This window comes from Sus scrofa, chromosome 1 (assembly GCF_000003025.6).
Source record: "Sus scrofa isolate TJ Tabasco breed Duroc chromosome 1, Sscrofa11.1, whole genome shotgun sequence".
Classification (NCBI taxonomy): Eukaryota; Metazoa; Chordata; class Mammalia; order Artiodactyla; family Suidae; genus Sus; species Sus scrofa.
This window is the reverse complement of record NC_010443.5, coordinates 76,474,058-76,500,333: the sequence shown is the minus strand read 5'-3', so window position 1 is coordinate 76,500,333 and position 26,276 is coordinate 76,474,058. Positions and strand designations below refer to the sequence as shown.

General features: G+C 39.2%; 1 long non-coding RNA gene across 1 annotated transcript in view; it reads right to left on the bottom strand.

Annotated features, from left to right (window-relative positions):
* LOC110260565 overlaps positions 1–22,172 on the bottom strand; it is a 120,969-nt gene extending 98,797 nt beyond the window's left edge. The window contains exon 1 of the long non-coding RNA XR_002343821.1: positions 22,054–22,172. This is a non-coding gene — a long non-coding RNA (uncharacterized LOC110260565). The remainder of the gene's footprint in view (positions 1–22,053) is intronic.

The window sequence follows — 26,276 nt, the reverse complement described above, 5'->3', positions numbered from 1 at the left end:
TTGCAAATGGCATTATTTTGTTCTTTTTTAATGGCTGAGTAGTATTCCATTGTGTATATATACCACCTCTTCCTAATCCAATCATCTGTCGATGGACATTTGGGTTGTTTCCATGTCTTGGCTATTGCAAATAGTGCTGCAATGAACATATGGGTGCATGTGTCTTTTTCAAGGAAAGTTTTGTCTGGATATATGCCCAAGAGTGGGATTGCTGGGTCACATGGTAGTTCTATGTGTAGATTTCTAAGATACCTCCATACTGTTTTCCATGGAGGTTGTACCAATTTATACTCCCACCAACAGTGCAGGAGGGTTCCCTTTTCTCCGCACCCTCTCCAGCATTTGTTATTTGTGGACTTATTAATGATGGCCATTCTGACTGGTGTGGGGTGGTACCTCATGGTAGTTCTGACTTGCATTTCTCTCCTAATCAATGATGTTAAGCATTTTTTCATGTGCTTGTTGGCCATCTGTATATCTTCTTTGGAGAAATGTCTACTCTGATCTTTGGCCCATTTTTCTTTCTTTCTTTGTCTTTCTTTCTTTTTTTTTTTGTCTTTTGTCTTTTTAGGGCCTCACCTGTAGCATTTGGAGGTTCCCAGGCTAGGGGTCTCATCGGAGCTGTTGCTGCCAGCCTATGCCAGAGCCACAGCAATGCCAGATCCAAGCCATGTCTGTGAATTACACCACAGCTGGACCCTTAACAAACTGAGCAAGGCCAGGGATCAAACCCAAAAACTCATGGTTCCTAGTGGGATTCATTTCCACTGCACCACGAAAGTGTTCCAAAAGGAACACTTTTGCCCATTTTTTCAATTGGGTTGTTGGCTTTTTTGCTGTTGAGTTGTATAAGTTGTTGGTATATTTTAGAGATTAAGCCCTTGTCAGTTGCATCATTTGAAACTATTTTCTCCCATTCTGTAAGGTGTGTGTGTGTGTGTGTGTGTGTGTGTGTGTGTGTGTGTGTGTTTATGGTTTCCTTTGCTGTGCAAAACTTGTCAGTTTGATTAGGTCCCATTTGTTTATTTTTGCTTTTATTTCTGATGCTTTGGGAGCCTGACCTGAGAAAACATTTGTAAGGTTGATGTCAGAGAATGTTTTGCCTACGTTCTCTTCGAGGAGCTTGATGGTGTCTTGTCTTACATTTAAGTCTTTAAGCCATTTTGAGTTTATTTTTGTGCATGGTGTGAGGATGTGTTCCAGTTTCATTGATTTGCATGCAGCTGTCCAGGTTTCCCAGCCCCACTTACTGAAAGACTGTCTTTTTCCTATTTTATATTCTTGCCTCTGTTGTCAAAGATTCATTGACTGTAGGTGTCCAGGTTTATTTCTGGGTTCTCTGTTCCGTTCCATTGGTCTGTATGTCTGTTTTGGCACCAGTACCACACTGTCTTGATTACTGTGGCTCTGTAATATTGTCTGAAGTCTGGGAGAGTTTTGCCCCCCTGCTTGGTTTTTGTTCCTCAGGATTGCTTTGGCAATTCTGGGTCTTTTGTGGTTCCATGTAAACTTTTGGATGTTTGTTCTAGTTCTGTGAAAAATGTCATGGGTAATTTGACAGGGATTGCATTGAATCTGTAGATTGCTTTGGGTAGTATGGCCATTTTTACAATATTAATTTTTCCAACCCAGGAGCATGGAATATCTTCCCATGTCTTTACATCTTCTTTAATTTCCTTGACTAATGTTTTATAGTTCTCAGAATATAAGTCTTTCACCTCCTCGGTTAGGTATATCCTCATGTATTTTATTTTTTGGGGTGCAATTTTAAAAGGTATTGTATTTTTGTATTCCTTTTCTAGCATTTCATTGTTAGTACACAGAAATGCAACTGATTTCTGAATGTTAAGCTTACATGCTGTTGCATGGATTTTTCAATGTCCATAAATCTATCTGATACACCACACTAAGAAACTCAAGAATAAAAGCCATATGATCCTCTCAAGAGATACAGAGAAAGCTTTTGACAACATCCAACACCTATTTCTGATAAAAACCCTTCAGAAGGTTGGCACAGATGGAACCTAACTCAACGTAATGAAGGCCATATCAACAAACCCAGAGCTAACATTATTCTCAATGGTAAAAAGCTGAAAGAATTCCTTCTAAGATCTGGAACAAGACAGGGATGTCCACTCTCACCACTTCTATTCAACATAGTTTTGGAAGTCCCAGCAAAGGCTATTAGAGAAGAGGAAGAAATCCAAATTGAAAAGGAAGAAGTAAAACAATCACTGTTTGCAGATGACATAATACTATACCTAGAAAATCCTAAAGACACTATCAGAAAACTGTTAGAGCTCATCAATGAATTTGGTATAGTTGCAGGATATAAAATTAATACACATAAATTGAATGCACTACTATATGTTAACAATGAAAGATCAGAAAGAGAAATTAGGGAAACAATCTCATTTACCATTGCATCAAAAAGAAAAAATACCTAGGAATAAAGGTACCTAAAGAGACAAAGGTCCTATACTCTGAAAACTCTAAGATGCTGATGAAAGAAATCAAAAATGACATAAACAGATGGAAAGATATACCATGCTCTTGGATTGGAAGAATCAATATTGTCAAAATGAATATACTACTCAGAGTTTCCGTCGTGGCTCAGTGGTTAACAAGTCCGACTAGGAACCATGAAGTTGAGGGTTTCATCCCTTGCTCAGTGGGTTTCCGTCGTGGCTCAGTGGTTAACAAATCCTACTAGGAACCATGAAGTTGAGGGTTTGAGCCCTTGCTCAGTGGGTTAAGGATCCGGCATTACTGTGAGCTGTGGTGTAAGTTGCAGTCATGGCTTGGATCTGGCGTTGCTGTAGCTCTGGCGTAGGCTGGCGGCTACAGCTCTGATTAGATCCCTAGCCTGGGAACCTCCATATGCCACAGGTGTGGCCCTAAAAAAGACAAAAAGACTAAAAATATATATATACACACACACACATATATACATATACATACATATATATACACATATACATACATATATATATATACACACACACACATGCACACATATATATATATACACACACATACATACATACACACACACATTACTCAAGGCAATCTACAGATTCAGTGCAATCCCTATGATATTACCAATGGCCTTTTTTCACAGACCTAGAACAAAATAAAATTTGTTTGGAAATACAAAAGACCCTGAATAGCTAAAGCAATCTTGAGAAAGAAAAATGGAGCTGGAGGAATCAGGCTTCTAGACTTCAGCCTATACTACAAAGCTGCAGTCATCAAAATAGTATGGTACTAGCAAAAAACCAGGAATATAGATCAATGATACACAATAGAAAGCCCAGAATTAAACCCATGCACCTATGGTCAGCTAATCTATGACAAAGGAGGCAAGAATATACAATGGAGGAAAGACAGTCCCTTCAATAAGTGGTGCTTGAAAAACTGGACAGCTGCATGTAAAAGAATGAAATTAGAACAATCTCTAATACCATACACAAAAGCAAACTCAAAATGGATTAAAGACCTAAATATAAGGCCAGATGTTATAAAACTCTTGGAGGAAAACAGGCTGAACACTCTCTGTCACAATATTTTCTCAGATCCACCTCCTAGAGTAATGACAATAAGAACAAAAATAAACAAATGGGACCTAATTAAACTTAAAATTTTTTGCACAGCAAAGGAAACCCTAAACTAAACAACCTGCAGAATGGGAGAAAACATTTGCAAATGAAGAGACTGACAGGGATTAATCTCCAAAAGACACTTTCTGCAGCTCCAAAAAAAAAAAAAAAGCCTCCATCAAAAAATGGGCAGAAAATCTGGACAATTCTCCAGAGAAAACATGAAGACAGCCAAAATGCACATGAAAAGATAGATGTTCAACATAACTAATTATTAGAGAAATGCAAATCAAAATTAATATGAGGTACCACCTTACACTAGCCAGAATGGCCATCATCAAAAAGACTACAAACAATAAATGCTGAAGAAGGTGTGGGGAAAAGGGAACCTTCTCTCATTGTTGGTGGCAACTACCATGGAAAACATTACGGCAATTCCTCAAAAAGCTAAAAATACATTTACCATATGACATAGCAATCCCATTCCTGGGCATCTATCTGAAGAAAATCATGGCTCAAAGAGATACATGTACCACAATGTTCACTGCAGCACTATATACAATAGCCAAGACATAGAAGAACCTAAATGTCCATGGACAGAAGAATAAAGATGTGGTACATATACACACTGGAATATTACTCAGCCATAAAAAAGGATGAAATAATGGCATTTGTAGCAACATGGATGGACCTAGAAATTATCACGCTATGTGAAGTTAGACAGTGAGACACAAACATCATACACTATCACTTTGTGGAATTTAAAAAAGATACAAGTGAACTTCTTTGCAGAACAGAAACTGACTCTCAGACTTTGAAAAACTTACAGTTACCAAAGCGGACAGATTGCAGGTGAGGGATGGACTGGGGGTTTGGGATGTAAATGTTCTAAAATTAGGTTGTGATGATGGTTGTACAACTATAAATACAATTAAATTCACTGAATTGGAAAAAGATTTCTCATGGATCATATAACCAATGGAGGTATACTTTCCTGTAAGAATAAATCTCAGTTTCATCATCAAATTAAATGGGGACAAAAGGATTGTCTCAGCTATCTGGTGAGAGTAGGTGGAGGGAAGGAAGGTTGTGAGAATTGACTAATACATTGGCAGAGTGATGGAAGGCACACATTTACAACTTGGAACAGACACAAACATCTCCTTAGGCATTACCTAAGTTATGCAGAATTAGTTACTACCCTCTGCCATTAACTGATGGTGTGGTCTTCGACAAGTCCCTTTATTTCATGGGCAAAGTGCATCCTAGATGAGGTGTTCTCTGAGTCCCCAACACCTATATTTCTATTATGCCCAGTAACTAGGGGAGGTGTTTTTTCTTTTCTTTACCAAACTGCTATAATGAACATCTATACTATTTAATGTTAACTATTTTTGTAAGCCTCTCAAGTCATCCTGCCTCTTTCCACTCTGATAGTTTCAGGTAAAACCAAGAAGGTCATCACTGAATAAAACAATTGTAAAAGATATGCTAAAGCTTTGTGTGCTTGAATTTTTCAGCTCTTTAGCTGGAAGTAATAAAATAATGAATCTTATTGGGATTCTGTTCCAGATCAGTCCTGTTCCAAAGCAATTATTGTTTTGGCTTTCTTCTGTTTTTCCAAAGAGAAGTATGCTGAGCTCCCACACTTTCAAAATGACCATTTTTTTCCCCACACTATGGAAAGTTTATGGAATTTTCTATCTCTGATCTATTGTTGTTTTCCCATGGCATATTTATGTCTCGAAGCTACCTTACCTAATGCTCATTACATTTTATGATTTCTGTTTACTTCTTTCAAATGCCTTCCCTTTTTTTTGGCCATACCTCCTGCATGTGGAGATTCCAGGGCCAGGGATTGAACCTGAGCCACAGCAGTGACAATGCTGAATCCTTAACCACTAGGCCACCAAGGAACTCCCAAATGGGTTTTAATACAGTTTTTAGTTAGCTGAACTTTGTTCCATCTTTTTTTCCATCTTTGCACAAGTTGATTATTTCTTTATTCTACTGGAAACAAAGCAGTACTAGGTAATAATGTTAGGCAACTATATCAAAGGAGCCATGTAACAATTTCCCACTAAAGGCTAAATAGTAAACACTTGATAAAGGCAGTAGTAATCTTTTTTTTTTTTTTTTCTTATTAGGACCACACCCATGGCATATGGAGGTTCCTAGGCTAGGGGTTGAATCGGAGCTGCAACTGCTGAACTATGCCACAACCACATCAATGTCAGATCTGAGCTATGTCTGCAACCTACGCCATAGCTCATGGCAACACCGGATGCTTAGCCCGCTGAGCAAGGCCAGGGAAAAAACCCACAGCCTCACGGTTACTAGTCGGATTCATCTCTGCTGTGCTACAACTGGAACGCTGCCGTAATAATCCTTTTGTTTTGTTCTGACCTAACAAATGTTTTTATTTTCCCGTATCCTTCTATTCAATTATATTTATCACACAATGTTAAAAGTAAGTGATTCTAAGTTCCTTCTGCTATTGGAGGTGTGAATGAGAAATATTACCTGCCATGCCAGCAAACAAAGGATGTTGGGCCATCAAGCCACTATAGTCACTTGAGGGTCAGCCCAGAGGGAATGCAAGATGAAGACAAAGGGCCTGGCCAATGCCAAGCCTTCAGCCACTGCAGCCACCCACAGCGGTGCACCCTGAGGGGACTTAGGATGGGAAAGAACAGGATACTGGCCCTAGATTACTAAAGTGCATATCAGAGGAATGATTTCAGTGAGCCCAGATTCTTGCATCTTCTCCTACACAGGAAAGTAATAAATTCATTAACTTGAGGTATCTCGTTTTCTTTAATTAACAGTGGTAATCTTTTAATGTTTGGACTACCTGGTCTTTGTTGCAAAACCCCCTAAATATCATGGCTATTCCCATACCTCTTCCAAGCAGTCCCTCAGACCTATTCTGAGAGGCTACTTCCTGGGCTTCAAGTCCTCAGAAAGTACTCTAAATAAAACATAATTCTCAACTTTTAGTTGTGTTTTTTTTTTTTTTTTTTTTTTTTTTTTTCCAGTTGACAGAGGGAATTGATGTATGACTGCACAAACGATTCTACATTTTGCAAGCTGGGATAAATCCTCAAGTGCTTTTCTTCTTGAGCCAGGACTCATTCATCCTTAAAGCTTATTATGAGTTTTTTGTGTATCTTTGTATGAATTAGGATTCTATGCTTCGAATAACTCAAAGTAGCTTAAATAATAAAGAGAAATATCACCTTATGTAACAGAAAAGTCCAGAGGTAATTGGCTTTAGGTTAAGGTTTTGAAGTAGGAGACAGATGGGTCCCAGGCTGAGCAATGTAACCTGTTCCCCGTGGACAGATAACTTCAAGATAAAGATAATGGCAGGAGAAAGGAGGATCTGTGCGCTGCTTGAGATAGAGACCATCTATTTCTCATTCTTGAGGTCAAGGAAACCCCTGAAACGAAAAGGTTCCTTGGGGGTCAGAGAAAGGAGGGGCACCAGACCATAGTACATCCTGTCAACTTCCCAGAAACCCTGGTGGTAGAATCTATCCTGGCTAAAAGACGGGAGGGCCCTCAGTCAGGCCAAATATGGGCTCAAGGACAGACTGAGCAAGATGATTGGCCAGAGGAAGCCTGGAAGGACATCCCCCATACAAGGAATTTAAAGGACCTTCAAACCATGTGTTGCTCTCTTCCTTTCTTGCTCTTTCTCTCTGCAACACCCCACCCCTACTGCCACAAGCCTGCCTGTGCTTTCATCACATGTATCATCTCTCTTAATAACACTTATTTTGCCTCACCACCCTCAGTCTCTTTGCTGAATTCTTTCTTCAAAGGGACAAGTCCTGGAGACCTAGGTCAAATGCTTAGTGTTCAGTGTTCTCACTCCACGGCCACCAGAGAACATTTTGGTCCTACGAACAATGTCATGAGGAGAAAAGGATTTTACAACGTGCCAGAACATTCAGGGAAAATAACTAGGTTAGTTTCCAGATTTTACGAGTTTTTTTTTTTTTTTTTTTTTTTGTAATGGTAAGCTTTTTGAAGATTGTAAGGTATTGTGATTTCTTTTCTTACTCTAAATAATTTTGTATTCATAATTTTTATTCTCTAAAGCGGTGTCTGCAAACTATAAATTTCAAGCTTCGCAAAACTTGGATCTGTCCCTGCTGAAGAGAAGGTAGAAGGCTGCTCTCAGAACAACATATTTTATGAAAAAGAGAGTAAAAGGACATCGAATAACAAAAACATGACCAATAAGCTTTTAAACTTGTTTTCAAATTTCTTAGCTTTCAATTCTGCTTATTTGAGTCTGATAATTTTTTTTTCTTTTTATAGCTGCTCCTACAGTATACAGAAGTTTCCAGGCTAGAAGTCAAATTGGAGCTGCAGCTGTGGACTACACCACAGCCACAGCCATGCCAGATTGGAGCCTCACCTGTGGCCTATGCTGTAGCTTGAGACAATGTCAGATCCTTAACCCACTGAATGAGGCCATGAATGGAACCCTCATCCTCATGGACACTACGTCAAATTCTTAACTCACTGAGTGACAATGGGAACTCCTGATAATATTTTTATTTGTAATGAAGCTATTTCAAAGTAGGGACTATGTGTTATTGTCCATCTGTGCCTCCAGTGATCAGCAAAGTAATTTGTATATAAAAAAAACCCATATTGACTTACTAATGCTTCTTTCCAGTACACTTTCTTCTATTGTTTAATAATCTTTTTTGGCTTATAAAAGCATTCTTTTTTTGGGGGGGGGGGCTGCAGAAGTTCCTGGGCCAGGGATTGAACCTGAGCCACAGCAGTGACCCAAGCTGCTGTAGTGACAACACTGGATCCTTAACCCAGTGTGCCACAAGTGAACTCCTTCTTTCCAGTACTCTGATTCCAAAATGATTATACTTTCTTTTTATTTGGACATACACAAAGGTCCAAGCCCCATAGCTTAAGCTAGGAGTTAAATTATTAACTCAAAGGATCCTATATAGAAATACTATTATGGCAATAGTAAAACATGTTTTATAGAACAACACAATGACCTAAGCATTGCTCATGGACTTATTTCAAATATTTATCTATTGCCTATGTCCCCCGTATTTGTTGAAATAGAACTTTTATTTATTTATTTATTTATTTATTTATTTTTTTGTCTTTTTGCCATTTCTTGGGCTGCTCTAGGCTAGGCATGTGGAGGTTCCCAGGCTAGGGTCGAATCGGAGCTGTAGCTGCCGGCCTACACCAGAGCCACAGCAACACAGGATCCGAGCCGTGTCTGCAACCTACACCACAGCTCACGGCAACGCCGGATCCTCAACCCACTGAGCAAGGCCAGGGATGGAACCTGCAACCTCATGGTTCCTAGTCGGATTCGTTAACCACTGAGCCACAACGGGAACTCCTGAAATAGAACTTTTAACTAAAATGAAAAATCTTGCCTGATGTAAAGTAAGATTGGTATTAAGAAGTATTAAATGTAACTCAGTGTTTTCTAGCACCCTTGAAAAGTATACATTTATTTTAGTAGTTGCTCTACAAAAATGCATTTTAGGAAAGAATTAATGTGAAGCTACTTAGGAGAGAAACATTTGAATTGTACTTCTTACCCTGACCTTTCCAGAAAAGATTTTGGATTCTTGAGTTTTGTTGCTAACTGAAATTCACTCTCACTGAGAAAGCTTGTGAGAATCAATTTGGTCAAGTTTGTAGAGATTGTAGTCATGGGTAGGGAGAGGAGAAGCTCTCACTCCTGCAGAATCTGTGGCTTCTTCTAGAACTTCTTCACTTGTCAGTTATGGGTGACACTTTGACACATTATTAAGCAATCACAGTTTGGGCTTCTTGGGGTCTACTTGGAACAAATCCCAAACAAACATGCATTTATCTTTTGTACTTTGCTGTGTGCTAAGTCATCTCTCTCAGCACAACATATTCATTTGTGAAAACCAGGGTGTCGTTTCAGAACAATCTTTGAGGTCTAAGCACTTGTGACATTCTGTTATTCTAGGATCCTACTCTATATATTCCCTGGCAAATGTTGAAAGGCTTGATTAACATGGGAAGTAGTTCCCTGAAACTCTGGAATCTTCTTCAACTTATTGTAAATATACTGACTTTAAGCTTTTCTGGGAAATTTCTGGGAATGAGTAATATTTTCCAATATTTCTTAGAAGGGAGGAGATGTCTCTTTCCCCTCAGTGGTTATACCACCCCGCCTCAGAAATCATCTTGGATTTGACATATTTATAGAAATGGTTGGAAGGCTTCAGAATCACCTGAAGGTTTACCAAACCCAGCTAGTATAGGGCACAGTGAGAGTGTGCATTTATAACAAGTCCCCAAGTGATGCTGCTGGTGCTGTTTCACAACCAAATGCAGAGAACAATCTTTTATAGCATTCACCCATTTAGTCAATCCTTCACTTGAAGGATGGAGGACATTTAGTGTCTGTCCTCATGTAGGATGAGGTCTAGATATTCTTGTCCCTAAAGACATCTCTTTTTTCCCTTCACTGCCCCCCATCAACTCAGGCTAGGAAACTCAAAGCTACAGTACCAGGCAGTCCAGCCAGATGGTGGGTGCACAATTTCCAATCTCTGGCATGAAGTACGGAGGGGGCCTAGACAATAATTTCTTCTTTTCACCAGTGGTTTGTATTGGGAGACTTCTTATTTAGGTAGACTAGAGCCAGGTGGCACTCCTGACCTTTCATTCAATTAATTCTATAGATTCTTGTTTAATTCCAAAATATGGCATTTCATCCACCTATTTATCTACCTGCCCAGCTATACAGCCATTTATCTAAACAATTCATAAGCACTCTAAAAAACTGAAAAGTAAATGTAAACATAAAATTAAAAGCATCAAAAATTCAATTAGGCCAAGAAAACCACTTCCAAACATTTTTTCCATAACTATAGAAACACAAGGAGTTTCCTGGTGGCTAATGGTTAAGGACTTGGCATTGTTACCACTATAGCTTGGGCTTGGGTCCAATCCCTGGCCCAGGAATTTCTGCATACCATGGGCATGACCAAAAAAAAAGAAACACAAATTACAAACATGAGATTATATTGCTGTGAAACATGCATTGCCATCCATTATGAATATCTTTCCATGTCAATAAATGTATATACTACACATGTAATTTTAATTTTAAAATGATATATTATTGATTATAAAAGTAACAACATCCTAGTATAAAAGCTTCACACAATCAGAAATATATAAAAAAAGAAAATCTTATCCTGATAAAAAAGAATGAAACTGGATGCATAACCCTTCCAGACTTCAGACTATACTACAAAACCACAGTCATCAAAACAGCATGGTATTGGCATACACACAAAAAACCAGACATATTGATCAATGCAACAGAATAGAGAACCCAGAAATAAACCCATGTACCTATGATCAATTAATCTACAACAAAGGATGCAAGAATATACAATGGATAAAAGACAGTCTCTTCAATAAGTGGTGTTGGGAAAGCTGGACAACCTCATGTAAATCAGTGAAAATATAACATTCCCATACATCATACACAAAAATAAACTCGAAATGGCATAAAGACTTTCATATAAGACATGACACCATAAAACTAGAAGAGAACATAGGCAGAACAGTCTCTGACATAAATTGAACTAATGTCTTCTTAGTCTCCCAAGACAACAGAAATAAAAGCAAAAATAAACAAGTAAAACTTAAAAGCTTTTGCACAGCAAAGAAAACCATCAACAAAATGAAAAAGTCAACTTAAAAATGGGAGAAAATATTTGCAAATTATGTGACTGTCAAGGTGTTAATAGCTAAAATATATAGCCCATATAATCCAATATTGAAAAAGGAAACAACCCAATCAAAAAATGGGCATAAAATCTAAGTAGACATTTCTCCAAGGAAGACATACAGATGGTCAAAAATCACATGAAAAGACACTCAATATCACTCATTATTAGAGAAATGCAAATCAATACTACAATGAGGTATCACTTCACACCAGTTAAAATGGCCATCATCAAAAGTCTACAAACAATAAATGCTGGTTAGAGTGCTGGGTAAAAGGGAACCCTCCTACACTATTGGTGGGAATGTAAACTGGCACAACCTCTACAAAAAACAGTATGGAAATTCCCTAAAAACTAAATATAGAACTATCATTTGATAGTAATCCCACTCCTGGGTATATATCCAGATGAAACTCTAATTATAAAAGATACATGCACCCCAATGTTCATTGTAGCACTATTTACAATAGTAAAGACATGGAAACAACCTAAATTTCCATCAACAAAGGAATGGATTAAGACGATATGGTGTGTGTATATATATACAGAGTCGAATATTATTCAGCCCTAAAAATAAGGAAATGTTGCCATTTGCAGCAACATGGATGGATCTAGAGAATATTATGCTTAGTGAAATAATAAGACAAAAACATGCAATATATCATTTATATGTTAATATAAAAAATAATACAAATGAATCTATATACAAAACAGAAACAGACTCACAGACATTTAAAACAAATTTATGGTTATAAAAGGGAGGAAGGGAGGGATAATTTAGGGGTATGGAAACTACTATACACAAAATAGATAAGCAACAAGGATTTACTTTATATCACAGGGAATTATATTCAATGTCTTGTAATAACCTATAATAGAATATAATCTTCGATAAAAATGACTGAATCACTATGCTGTAATATGAAACTAATGCAATATTTTAAATCAACTGTAAAAGAGAAAGTCTCATTTTCCCATACCAAAACATCATTTTCAATAGCTGTATTTTATTACATAGAAAACACCATAACTTAACCATTTCCAGGTGAACATTTAGGCTATAAGTTGCTTTCTCTTTTGCTTCTATTATAAGTAGCACTGTACTGAAAAATTTTGCATATAGACATTGGCACATTTCTATGGTTATTTCCTTATTTTAATGCTATTTTAATATCTTCATGTTTATGAGGGTAATATATGTTTATAAAATTTAGAAATAATAAAAACATTTTTATCTGAGGCAGTTGTGACCAGTATAAAACTGATTAACTGAAAAAGTTAGAAAAGAAGGAATAAAAAAAAAGAGAAGGAATTTTATGAAAGGTTAAGATGACTCTAATAATATTTAAATTGTTTCATAGCATAGAAAGAAACATAATTCAAATGAAGCCAAAATAACATTTATAAAAATATGCAACTATTACACAGGAAAATCATAGAGAGGTCTTATTTATGAGTATCAGTACAACAACAAAAATCCGACATAAATATTAGCAAACAGACTTCAGCAGCATATTAAAAGAATAATAACATTAACAATTAGGAATTTCAGGGATACAAGGACTATTCAATATTTGGAAATCTATTATTATGGTAAGATAAAATTAATATTTTTTTCCAACAGGTACTAAGAAGGCATTTGATAAAATTCAACATCCATTGTTGGTAAAGATGCAGTAAGTTAGCAACAGATGGATACTTTCTTAACAGGGTCAATCACATCTGTCTCAACCTAAAAGCCAGCATTGAGCATTATGGAGAAAGAGCACACATTTCATTAAAATTAAAAGTAGGGCAAATATGTCTAGTAACACTGCAATTATTTAACATTATTCTGTAGGTACTAGCTAATTCAATTAGATAAAAGAGAGAAACTAGAAGTATATACGTATTTTTTAAAAAAACAGTTAACATAATCACTACTTGGAGATGAAGTATGCTCTACACAAAGTCCAAGATAGTGACATGAAAAATGATGTCAAACAATATGGGAAGAAATTTGGCTTGCTATAAAACAAACAAACAAAAAAACCTGACAGAAATAAACAGTCTTTTAAATAAAAAACAATAATCAGTTAGAGGATGTAATGGAAGACTCTATTTACACTGTAACTGAAAAAGTAAATTAAACTTATAATAAATATTGAAGTTCTTTTGGGGGGGGGCATGCCTACAGCATGTGGAAATTCCCCAGCCAGGGATCAAATCCACACCACAGCAGTAACCAGAGCCACAGAAGTGACAACACTGGACTCTTAACTCACTGAGCCACAAGGGAACTCCTTGAAGTTCTAATTAAAGAAAAATTTAAAACACTACTGACAGATACATAAGAGAAGTGGACAAATGAAAAGGCATGTTCTGCTTTTGAGTAAAAAGACACAACATTGCATATAAATCAATGAAACTAGAACACACCCTCATACCATACACAAGAATAAACTGAAAATGGCTTAAAGACTTAAACTTGAGATATGATACCATAAAACTCCTAGAAGAGAACACAGGCAAAACATTCTCTGACATAAACTGTACAAATGTTTTTGTAGGTCAGTCTCCAAAGGTAATAGAAACAAAAACAAAAATAAACAAATGGGACTTAATCAAACCTAAAAGCTTTTGCACAGCAAAGGAAACCATAAAAAAAAAAATGAAAAAGACAACCTAGGGGATGTGAAAAAACAGTTGCAAACAATGCAATCAATAATGGTTTAATGTCCCAAAATATACAAACAACTCAATAACACAAAACAAACAACCCAGTCAAAAAATGGGCAGAAGAGCTAGATAGATATTTCTTCAAAGTAGACATATGGATGACCAATAGGCACATGAAAAGATGCTCAACATCACTAATTATTAGAGAAATGCAAATCAAAATCACAATGAGGTACCACTTCATACCGGTCAGAATGGCCACCATTAGTAAGTCTACAAATAACAAATGCTGGAGAGGGTGTGGAGAAAAGGGAACCCTCCTGCAATTGTTGGTGGGAATGCAAATTGTTACAACCACTATGGAGGAAAGTATGGCGGTACTGCAGAAAACTAAATATGGAACGACCATATGATATAGCAATCCCACTCCTGGGCATATATCTGGTAAAAACTACAATTTGAAAAGATACACACACCTGTATGTTCACAGCAATACCATTCACAAGAGCCAAGACATGGAAATAACCTAAATGTCCATGAACAGATGAATGGATTGAGAAGATGTGGTACATATATACAGTGGAATACTACTCAGCCATAAAAAGAACAATACCATTTTCAGCAACATGGATGCAACTAGAGATTCTCATACTAAGTGAAGTCAAAAAGAGACAGACAAATACCATATGATATCACTTACATGTGGAATCTAAAAAATGACACAAATGAATCTCTAGAACAGCAACAGACTCATAGACATAGAGACGAGACTTTTGGTTGCCAACGTGTAGGGAGTGGGATGGACTGGGAGTTTGGGGGTAGTAGATTGAAACTACTAACATTTAGAGTAGATAACCAATGAGATCCTGCTATATAGCACAGGGAACTATATCCAATCACTTCTGATAGAACATATTGGAAGATAATAGGAGAAAAAGAATGTGTGTATGTGAGTGTGTGTGCATGACTGAGTTACTTTGTTATACAGCAGAAATTGAAAAAAACACTGTAAATCAACTATAATTTAATTTTTAAAATTTTAAAAAGATACACACACCCCTATGTTCTTTGCAGCATTATTCACAATAGCCAAGACATGGAAACAACCCAAATGTCCATTGACAGAGGAATGGATTAAAAATATGTGGTACATATATACAGTGGAATACCACTCAGCCATAAAAAAATAAAATAATGCTATTTGCAGCAACATGGATATGACTAGAGATTATCATACTAAGTGAAGAGAAAGAATGTGTGTGTGTATATGTATAACTGGGTCACTTTGTTATACAATAGAAATTGGCACAATATTGTAAATCAATAATAAAAATGTACATTAAAAAAGACAATATCATACTGATGTCAACTTTCCTTACTTTAAGGCAATCTCAGTAAAAACAGTGTAAGGAATTTTTTTGAGACCAATTACAATGCCTCTCAAGTCAATATGTGAAGTAAATGGGCAAGAAGAGCCAGGATAATTATTTTAAAAAGAGAGGGAAACCAACCCAGACATTAAACATTGTAAAGTCATAACAATTTTTCTTGCATGTGTGTCTTTTTAGGGCCACACCCATGGCATATGGAAGTTCCCAGGCTAGGGGTCCAATCAGAGCTGCAGATGCTGGCCTATGCCACAGCTACAGCAATGCCAGATTCGAGCCACATCTGTAACCTACACCACAGCTCACAGCAAGGGCAGATCCTTAACCCACTGAGCCAGGCCAGGGATTGAACCTGCACCCTCATGGATACTAGTTGGGTTGGTAACCTGCTGAGCGACAACAGGAACTCCAACAATTTAGGAAGTACGGTGTTGACATGTGATAGGCAGCTCAATGGACTAGAGTGGAAAGTCCTGGAACGATCCCCAAAACTTATATATGACATAGTATATGGCACTTGCTGTTGTTCTGCTACATGATAAAGGTACATTTAAACAAGAAGAGAAAAAATAAATTATTCAGTCAATGGCACTGGAACAAACTGGGTGACTGTCTGGAAATAAACTAAGTTAGATCCATACTTCATAGCTTACACCAAATAAATTTCAGATGGGTCAAAGACTTAAATATAAGAAGTAAAGAGAAGTAGGAAAAAGTATGGAGACATTTTCATCTTGGAGTAGGGGGGAAGTTTTCTATGTATGATGAAATCTGGAAGAATTTTTTAAAAGTTTGATAAATTGAGCTACATAAAAATGAAAAAGTTCAATATAACAAAAATTACCATTAAAAAAGTCAAAATTCAAACGACAAACTGGGGGTAAGTTTGCTAGTTTTATCATATATAAAGATTTTTATTTCTCTGTTATAGTAAAGACATACAAATGAGTAAGAAAAATACCTACGACTACAAAAGGATGTGAACTGTTGCAGGAAGACACAAAAGGCTCTTAAATATATGAAACGATACTCTATCTCACTCATAATAGGGAAATGCAAAAAAAAAAAGAAAAACTGTAAAGAATTAACATTTCATATGTCAATTTGGCAAATCTCATAAGTTTGCTAACACACTGTGTTGGCAAGATAAAAATAAACGTTATATTACACCTACTGAATGGAGTGTAAATTGGCACAGAGACTATGAAGAGCAATTTGGTAATACCAATCAAGATTATAGATACAAATACACTTCCACCCAGGAATCATTCTAGGAATTTAGCCAACAGGTATCTCTCATATGTGCAAATGACATATGTGTGAAGTTATTCATTATAGTGCAACTTGTAGTTGTGAAAAATTGGAAACAATCTAAATGTTCAGCAAGAGAAGTTTGGTTAAATGAATCACAGTATATTCATACAACAGAAAAACATTGTGCAACTATTTTAAAAAGATGTAGTGACTTAGATTAGTTTTCAAGATAATGTATGGGGAGTTCCCATTGTGGTTCAGTAGTTAATGAACCCTACTAGTATCCATGAGGATGCGGGTTCTACCCCTCACCTTGCTCAGTGGATTAAGGATCCAGTGTTGCCATGAGCTGTGGTGTAGGTCACAGACTCAGCCCGGATCCTGCATTTCTGTGACTGTGGTGTAGGCCAGCAGCTGTATTCCTGATAAGACCCCTTGATCTGACCTGGGAACTTCCCTATGCCACAGGCACAGCCCTAAAAAAAAAAAAAAAAAAGATAATGTATGGCAGGGTGCAGAACCATTTGAGTGAAGAAAGTAAGGAAACTAATAGAAATATATTTATTTTTGCTTATTTATGCATAAAATCTTTCTGAATGGATCCCCAGTATCTTAGGTTAGTCTGCAACTAGACTAGATGCCATCAAGTAGCTAGCTTAAATAATAGAAATTAATTTTCTCAGAATTCTGGAAAGTGGAAGTCTGGGGTCAGGTTGTTAGTATGGTCAGGTTTTGGTGAGGGCTCTCTTCCTGGCTGTAGATGGCTCCCTTCTCACTGTGTGCTCACATGACCGAGAGAGTAACCTCTCTGATGTCTCCTCTAATGAGGGCACTAATCCCATTATGAGGGCTCTACTCTCATGACCTCATCAAAATCTAATTACCTTCGAAGGGCTCTATCTTTAGATACTATCACATTAGGGGATGGAGGTAGGGATTAAGCCTTCAACATATGAACTTGAGGGGGACACAATTCAATCCCTAGCACTAATAGCAGTTGTCTCTGGGCCCAAGGAGAGAAAGAGGAGGTAGGAGATGGGACTGTAAAGGTGATTTTTTACTATTTGCTCTCTGTACCTCTGTATTTCTTCAACACCAACTGGATGTGCCAAAATTCCATTCAATTCTGACCTTACCTACCTGGAGTTGGTGTCAGATCCCACAAGTTAAGGTCTCAGTCCCACAAGGCTTCCCCCACTTCAGATACCAATTTTGAGTTCTGGGCTACCAGTACTTCTGACCAGCCAGCTAAAATTGGAGGTGCCCACAACTCCCTTCTCAGGTATCATAATTTGCTAAAATGGCTCACAGAACTCAAGAAAACATTTACTGGTTTAGTATAAAAGATGCAAATAAAGAGCCAAATGAAGAGGCAGATAGGCAAGATCCAGAAGGGCCCCAAATGCAAGAGCATCTGTCTCTGTGGGAGTCCTCCATCCTCCCAGTGCCTGGCTGTGCTCACCAGCTCTCCAAACCTTGTTTGGGGATTTTTATGGAGGTTTCATTGCAAGGGTATAACTGTATCAAATCACTGGCCATTGATGATCCGCTCCCCAGGGGTTGGGTGGGGTGGGGTTGAAAGGTTCAACCCTCAAATCAAGGCTTCGTCTTTCTGGAAACCCAAAACTGAAGCTATCCAGAGGCCCTCGAAGAGTCACCTAATTAGCGTGAACTCAGAAATGGATGAAAGGGGATTGCTACACATAACAAAAGACATGCTGTTACTCAGAAAATTCCAAGGGTTTTAGGAGCTCGTGCCAAAAAAGGCATGGAGTGGGACACGAAGAGTAAATATATATTTCCTACACTGTCACAGTACCTTTTGAATTCTGATCTATGTTTACACACACACACAAATTAAAGTATTCAAACATTAGAGAAAAATGTTCAAAACCCTGGGTTAACCAAGTTCACATAACTTGTTAGGGTGAGACCTGGGCCTCAGATTTTCTTACTTCTATTTAAAGATTCTTTACAATGTGTCATGATTATTTTTTCATCTCTTTGAAAATGTTTGCTGATTTGGGGACTTCAGATTCCCAAAAGATTTCTAATTTTCATATTTTAAAAAGGTGAATCCTCCAGACTTGGGATTTAGGGCACTTGTGGAACCTTGACATTAATGTAGTTTTTCTCCAATGATCAGTGCAAGACATCGTATGCAGAGAGACAGCTATTTATATCATGCATATTGAGAAAGAGCTGGAAACCATTCCATCCAAAATTCCTCTCTACTAGTCTGTTCAAAGACCTGAAAGAAATCCTGTTATTGTAAACCTCTCAAGTGAAATGCAAATATTTCTAGGAGAGGCACTCTCATGCTCTGAACAACCATTATTAACTTCTGAAAAAATGAATTTATTAGGTTCCTACTTCCAGGTCAGATTTCAAGGGTATGCTCCTACAGAAATTACATAAAGATAGTAAATTTCGGTAAAAAAGAAACTTGTAAGGATCCGTTTTATCATCTGTAAATTGAATGGGCTGGACCAGCATGTCCTCAAATTTCCTTCCTTCCAGGCTCTGCTGTAGCTAAGAGGTTTTTCTTTTTTCTTTTCTTTTCTTTTTTTTTTTTTTGTCTTTTTTAGGGCCACACTTGCAGCATATGGAGGTTCCCAGGCTAGGGGTCTAATCAGAGCTACAGCTGCCAGTCTATGCCATAGCAACGTGGGATCTGAACCACCTCTGTGACCTACACCACAGCTCACAGCAGCACCAGATCCATAACCCACTGAGGGAGGCCAGGGATTGAACCCCCAACTCATGGTTCCTAGTTGGATTTGTTAACCACTGAGCCATGACGGGAATGCTCTCTTTTTTTTTTTTTTTTTTTTTGTCTTAGCTAAGACATTTTTCAAATACTTTATCTCACTTGTCCAATAGAAAAACTAGGATGTATGGGAAAGGGAGGGCAGTTGTTTTTCTTACTTGTCAGATGAGGAAACTGAGGCTCAAAAGAATTGAGTCTCTTGTCCAAGATCATCATCCAAGGAACTTGTTTCACAGGATCACTTAACACCAGGTTCAGTGACCTTTCCACTGCATCATACTCATTCCTTCATCTACTGAGCATCTACCACAAGGTGTGGGGCAGAGATGCAAAAGCAAAAAGATGAGGCTCCTGCCCTCTTGGAGCTGGCAGCCATTGGAGAAGATAAGTACTTAGCTACATTGTCAGTTCCCTGCTGGAGAGACAGAAGGGAGGACGGAGAGCTGGGAGTGGGAATCAGAAAAAACTTAACAGGAGAGGCAAGTGGCTCAAGGTGAACTAGGAAGATAAGTAGGCACTAGGTGTAAAGAGAGGGCCAGCACCCTCAGGAGAAAAAACTTCATCCTTGCAGTAGGACACTTAGGGCACTCCATCAGTTGTCTGCAGCAGACTGGCAGACAGAAACTTTGGGGCAGAGGTGCCTTTTAACCTCTCTGGATAACATCATTTGTCGTTGCCTTATTCAGGTTGGTGCCAGATAGTTGGGGTCATAGGCTGCTTCTAACTGGTGGCTCTGCCATCCCCTTGTGGTTCTTTATTTAAGGAGTTATATTACTACACAATGGAATACTACTCAGCCATAAAAAGAACAAAATAATGCCATTTGCAGAATCATGGATGGAACTAGAGACTGTCATACTAAGTGAAGTAAGTCAGAAAGAGAAAGACAAATACCATAGGATATCGCTTATATGTGGAATCTAATATAGGGCACAAATGAAACTTTCCACAGAAAAGAAAATCATGGACATGGAGAACAGACTTGTGGTTGCCAAGGGGGAGGGGGAGGGAGTGGGATGAATTGGGAATTTGGGGTTAATAGATGCAAACTATTGCCTTTGGAATGGATAAGCAATGAGATCCTGCTGTATAGAACTGGGAACTATGTCTAGTCACTTATGGTGGAGCAGGATAATGTGACAAAAAAGAATTTATACATGCATGTGTAACTGGATCACCTTGCTATACAGTAGAAAATTGACAGAACACTGTAAACCAGCTATAATGGCAAAAATAAAAATTATTATTAAAAAGGGGGTTATATTATGAAAGGAGATGGAAAGTGGTGACATGTAACAGACAATGCCATAACTTCTTCGGTTGTTTCATGTTTAGTTTATTTCCCAGGTCATGGAGTAGGGTTTTCACAAGACTCAGTAACATACCAAAGTTACAGCGATGAAGGACAAGGGCAAGTTTTCATCCTTGCTTAAAAAAAGAAACCCATATGGCTACCACCTGAGCCAGATGGTGCTGTGGGTGAGGGCTCCCTGGAATGGGGACAAGTTGCTACCAGATGGTTTTCAGACACTTCATTGTGCAACCCTCCAATTAACATCCCAGCCCCGTAAGGAACACACTTTGGAAGCAGAATGAGGAAGTCTCTCTCTTCCCTTCCTCAGACTTGCTCCTTATTTTTTGATTACTTGGCTCAGTCTCACTCTGACATAGAGCAGCCTCCCAGGTGTCAGTGGTTCTCCTTCAGCTCATTTACAGACCCGTAAACACGCACAGGCAGACCTCTCGCACCTCACTCCTGAAGTGAGTGAAATCCATCTTCTGCTACACCTTTCACATTTCTAACACAAATACAACACTCAAGGTTCCTCAACGAAACTCTAATTCATTTCATGCTTATAAAAGAGACACAGGTTATTCCAAATCTTTTCCACATTCTACAAATTCTCTGCTCGTTTGCTTTTATGGTATGAGAGGAACATTGCATTCACCTGATTCTTTCTCAACCACACTGCATTTGTTGGTGGATCAATCCCTTTAAAGCTGCTCCAGGTAGATCCCATAGTGGGGGTGCAAGTGAAATGCACCAGAGAAAGACTGTGCTGTGTAGGGTGAGAGAAACTCGCACTGTTCCCAAAAGAGAGTGGGAAGGGAGGGTGAAGATGAAAAGGGGAAGGAGGAAAGAAAGGAGCCTGAGTGGCCATGCCACTATCTACCCAGATATCCATGCTTGTAACCTCAGTGACTTCTCTTCACATTTATGTGCCCTCCCCAGGCAGCCAGTGGCCAAAGCCTGCCATTCTTCCTTCTCTGCCATTTAAGAGAAATCTCCTTCATTCTCTTTCTACTATCACATCTTTAACGTGGATCCTCAACACTGGGCTCAGACTATAACAACTTGCGCCTGGCCAATTTATTAGCTTCTCAGCTGACCTTCCTCCAATCTCTGTCACATCCCCATTATCAGACCAATCTTCCTAAAACATATTTTGTTCACCACACTGGAAAAGCCTTCAGCGGCTCCCCACTGCCCTTTAATTAAAGCCTAAGAGTTTTAGCCTAGAATTCAAGGACCCAAGCATGCGGCCCTAACTTATCTTTTTGGCCTATCTTCATAGCATTAGCTTTTAGTAAGCACTTACCAAGAGCCAAGCGCGCTGTTAAAAGTTGCTAAATGTTATTCGTCCAGTCGGAATCCCTTTCCAGGAAAGGTGTGTGTCTCCTCTTTCGTGAGGTCCTGTCAGGCAGCCACTGATGAGAGCTGAACATGTGATGCAGTTCAGCCAATCAGAGCATTCTTCCACCCCAAGCCATAGGCCAGCCAATCAGAGCATTCCCTGTTTCCATAGGTCATCCAGTCAGAACGTCCTATGCTCCTCAATCTCCAAGCCCAGCTTTCTGAAATTTGACTGGTAGGTGCAGGAGAGAGTAGGTTTCTTTCTTCTGGGTTTGAAATCTACCTGGGGAAGCAGAGACGAGCAGAGAGGAGAGGAGATGGAGAATGAGAGAAGGAGGGGGACCCTGACGATATTTTGTCCTTCTGTCTCTCACCACACAGGAGCCTAGTTCTACATCCGGACTTTTCCCATAACGAGTCAAAAAGCCTGTTCCTTACTTAAGTTTGTTTGAGATAGGTTTGCTGTTGTTATTTACAACTGAAATGGCAACAAGGCACTTCACAGGATTTAACTCATTTGACCCTCATCATGGCCTCATAAAGTAGCACTGTCACTTTCAACCATTCTGATGGGGTAGCGACACCAGAGGGATGTGACTTGCCCGAGTTCTTGCAGCTTTTAACGCAGAGATAGCAGTTACAACCAGGTGTCATACTACAGAGCTTTTCCGATGCATTCCAAGGCACCTCAGGAACCTCCCCCACGCCCCGTATTTCCTGGGTGCTAGGAAGGAGGCTGGGCGCAGCAGACTCCTGCTCTCATCTCATCTGCTGCTGTGCTGCACACTGTAACCTCACACAGGTCCTGACTTTCCACATCTGGATCTTTACTCAGGCTGTTTTCACCACCTGAACAAGCTGCCAACCCCACCTCTGCCTGGTAATACTTCTCTGTCAAATCTGAAATCGTGTCAAATCCTTCTGGAAGCCTTCAAGCTTTCCCTACCCAGAAGCAATTACTCCCTCCTTTGAGTTTTAAAGACTTGGGGTTGAACACGGGGCCAAATGACTATCTTCCATCCAGGCCTTTTATTGCACAGTAACTTGTGGGCATTTCTTTTGGAGCTTAGAGGGACTGGTGGTTTGAGGTCACCAGATTTCCTTTCCAGTTGTTTTTACAACAACTCTGCAAAACACCACCCTTTTTGTAACAAGCCGTTCCAGAGTTGTGGTCATGAAGGATAGCTTTAGAGTAAGAGAGGGCTGGGTTGGAATCTGGCTGTGCAACTCTCAAGCTTAGGCAACCTTAACAGATTGCTTATTCTCTGGGAGTCTCTTTTTTCTTATCTGAATATGGGGATGAGAACAACATTGACCTTAGAGAGTTGTGAGAAGCAAATGAGATAACGACCTTAAGATCTTACTATAGTGTCCGGCTTATAGCATGTATCTTTTTCTCTCTATCTCTCTATCTATCTCTATCTACTGATCTATCGATCTATCGATCTATCTATCTATCTATCTATCTATCTATCTATCTATCTAAGTTTTTATGTACGGGATCATACCTTTGACTTGTGTTGCCCACTCACACAGAGCAGACACAAGTAAAGCACATGTTTATTAAATGAAGGCCCCAGCCAATATCTACTCCCTTAAACCTTCTTCCAGGCTTCTGCAGCAATGGTCAATTGCAGTTGATTGAGGAAACTAAAAAGAATTGGAAGCAGCAGGTTGGGATGGAGGTGGTGGGAAGGAAGAAAGAAGATGGGGGGGGGTCAGAAAATAAAAGCCCCTTTTGGGAGTTCCCATTGTGGCTCAGTGGTAACCCGACAGGTATCCATGAGGATGAGGGTTCAATCCATGGTCTTGCTCAGTGGGTTAAGGATCTGGTGTTGCCGTGAGCTGAGGCATAGTTTGCAGACATGGCTTGAATCTGGTGTTGCTGTGGCTGTGGCACAGGCCAGCAGCTATAGCTCTGATTCAACCCCTAGCCTGGGAACTTCCATATGCCAAGGGTGTGGCCCTAGAAACACACACACACACACACACACACACACACACACAAGAAAGAAAAGCCCCTTTTAAGAAAGAGTATCATAAAAGCAGTGAAGGTAATCATGGTTAGCAAAAAACAGATTTTTGCTCATTAGACCAACCTTCAATTCATCCCTTACTTTATCTTCTTCAGTGGATTTCAGGTGAGGTAGCCAAGGACATAGGCTACACTATCTTTTGGACTTGTGCATTCTTGATTCAATCCTCCTTATATTGCTGCCAGAAGGGGGAGCCCTTCAAGGGCCCAAGAGGGTTGCCTAACATTATTATTATTTTTTTTGTGTGTGCGTGTCTTTTCAGGGCCACACCATGGTATATGGAGGTTCCCAGGCTAGAGGTCTAATCGGAGTTGTAGCCGCTTGCCTATGCCAGAGCCACAGCAATGTGAGATCCAAGCCGCATCTGTGACCTACATCACAGCTCACGGTGACACCGGATCCTTAACCCACTGAGCGAGGCCAGGGATTGAACCTGCAACCTCATGGTTCCTAGTCAGATTCCTTAACCACTGAGCCACGAGGGGAACTCCCTTGCCTAACATTCTTGACTAATACTCAGAAATGAATTGTCTGAGGAGACACATGTGCTGACAAAACAAAAGAATTTATTGGAAAGGGATGCTCAAGTGGAGAGCAGGAGGGTATGGGAACCCAGGAAAACTGCTCTGTCATGTGGGTTGCCATCTCAGGTTTTATGGTAATGGGGTTAGCTTTCTTGGTTGTCTCTAGCCAATCATCTTGCTTGTGTTCATTTTAGATTTGACTCACGGTCCTTCCTGGTTGCACATGTATTTCTCAGCCAAGATGGGTTTCATTGTGAAGGTTTCTGGGTGGTTAGAAGAACATATTATTGGCTGGCATCTCCTCCCTCCTTTTGGCCTCTCCCAAATTCTCTCAGGACCCCCTGTTGTGAGACAACACAAGCAAGTGCATGGCCAAGGTGAATGGTTTTAGTCAACAGTTTCCTAACACTATTAGTGGACACGAGGCAGCTGTGCTTCAGTGGTGACTGCAGCTTCCTGCAGCTCTGGGCTGCAGCTATGGTGGTGTGATCTTGAAACAAATATTCAAGTTGTAGCCCCTAACTCTTCCTCCAGCCCTTCTAACAATATTGAAAAGCATATAATCCTTTTTATTTTATCACTCTCTTCTTGAAATACCTAGAGAGGTTTCTGTTTTCAAGCATTAATTTCTGCTTAATACAGATAACATATTTAAAGCAAGCATATTAAAAATTTGTTTTTAGGAGTTCTGGTTGTGGTGCGGTGGAAACGAATCTGACTAGGAACCATGTGGTTGCATGTTCAGTCCTTGGCCTTGCTTAGTGGATTAGGGATCCAACATTGTCGTGAGCTGTGGTATAGGTTGCAGATCCAGCATTGCTGTGGTTGTGGTGTAGGTCGGCAGCAACAGCTCCAATTAAACCCCTAGCCTGGGAACTTTCATGTGTCGCAAGTGCAGACCTAAAATGCAAAAAAAAAAAAAAAGAATTCACTTAAAAATGTTAGTCAATTTAAAGTTCATTTAAAATATATTTATAAAATTATGATATATATCTATGGCAATTATTATGAAGATGATGATCACCAATGGCTAGATACTAAATTTGGGGAGACACTGATCTTGTTTAATACACTTAAGTGGGTAGGCACTATTGTTACCTTCAAGAGAAAACTTTGAGAGGTTAAATGACCTGCCTAGGGTCACATAGGTGGAAAATGATTGTTCTGACTCCACCTTTTTTAAAACTTAGAGAAGAGACTTGGAACTTCATTCAGTTGTCTTCAAGGATCAGACATCAAACAGCATCTGAGCTGTGTCCTGAAGAATTAATTGATTTGCCAGGTAAATGATGAGGTGGGGAGGGATTTCTAGGTTGAAGGAATAGCATGAGCAAAGAGGTGGTGGTGTGGGTGAGCATCCTTCATCACAGGATCCAACAGAGCCCTGCAATTCTGGAGCAAAAGGACAGGACTGGAAGTGAGGCTTGAGGTAAGCAGGAATCCAGTCCTGGGAGGCCTGGGAGGCCATTCTGAGGAGATGAAACTTAATTCTGAAAGCCAGGGGCTGATGGCATGACCTAGTTAACTGGGGATTTTAGAGCGGTCACTCTGGTATTCTGAGGCATGATGGACGAAGTTGTCCTGTAGAGACCTGGGATAAAGCTCTAGAACTATGGGAGAAGGATGGG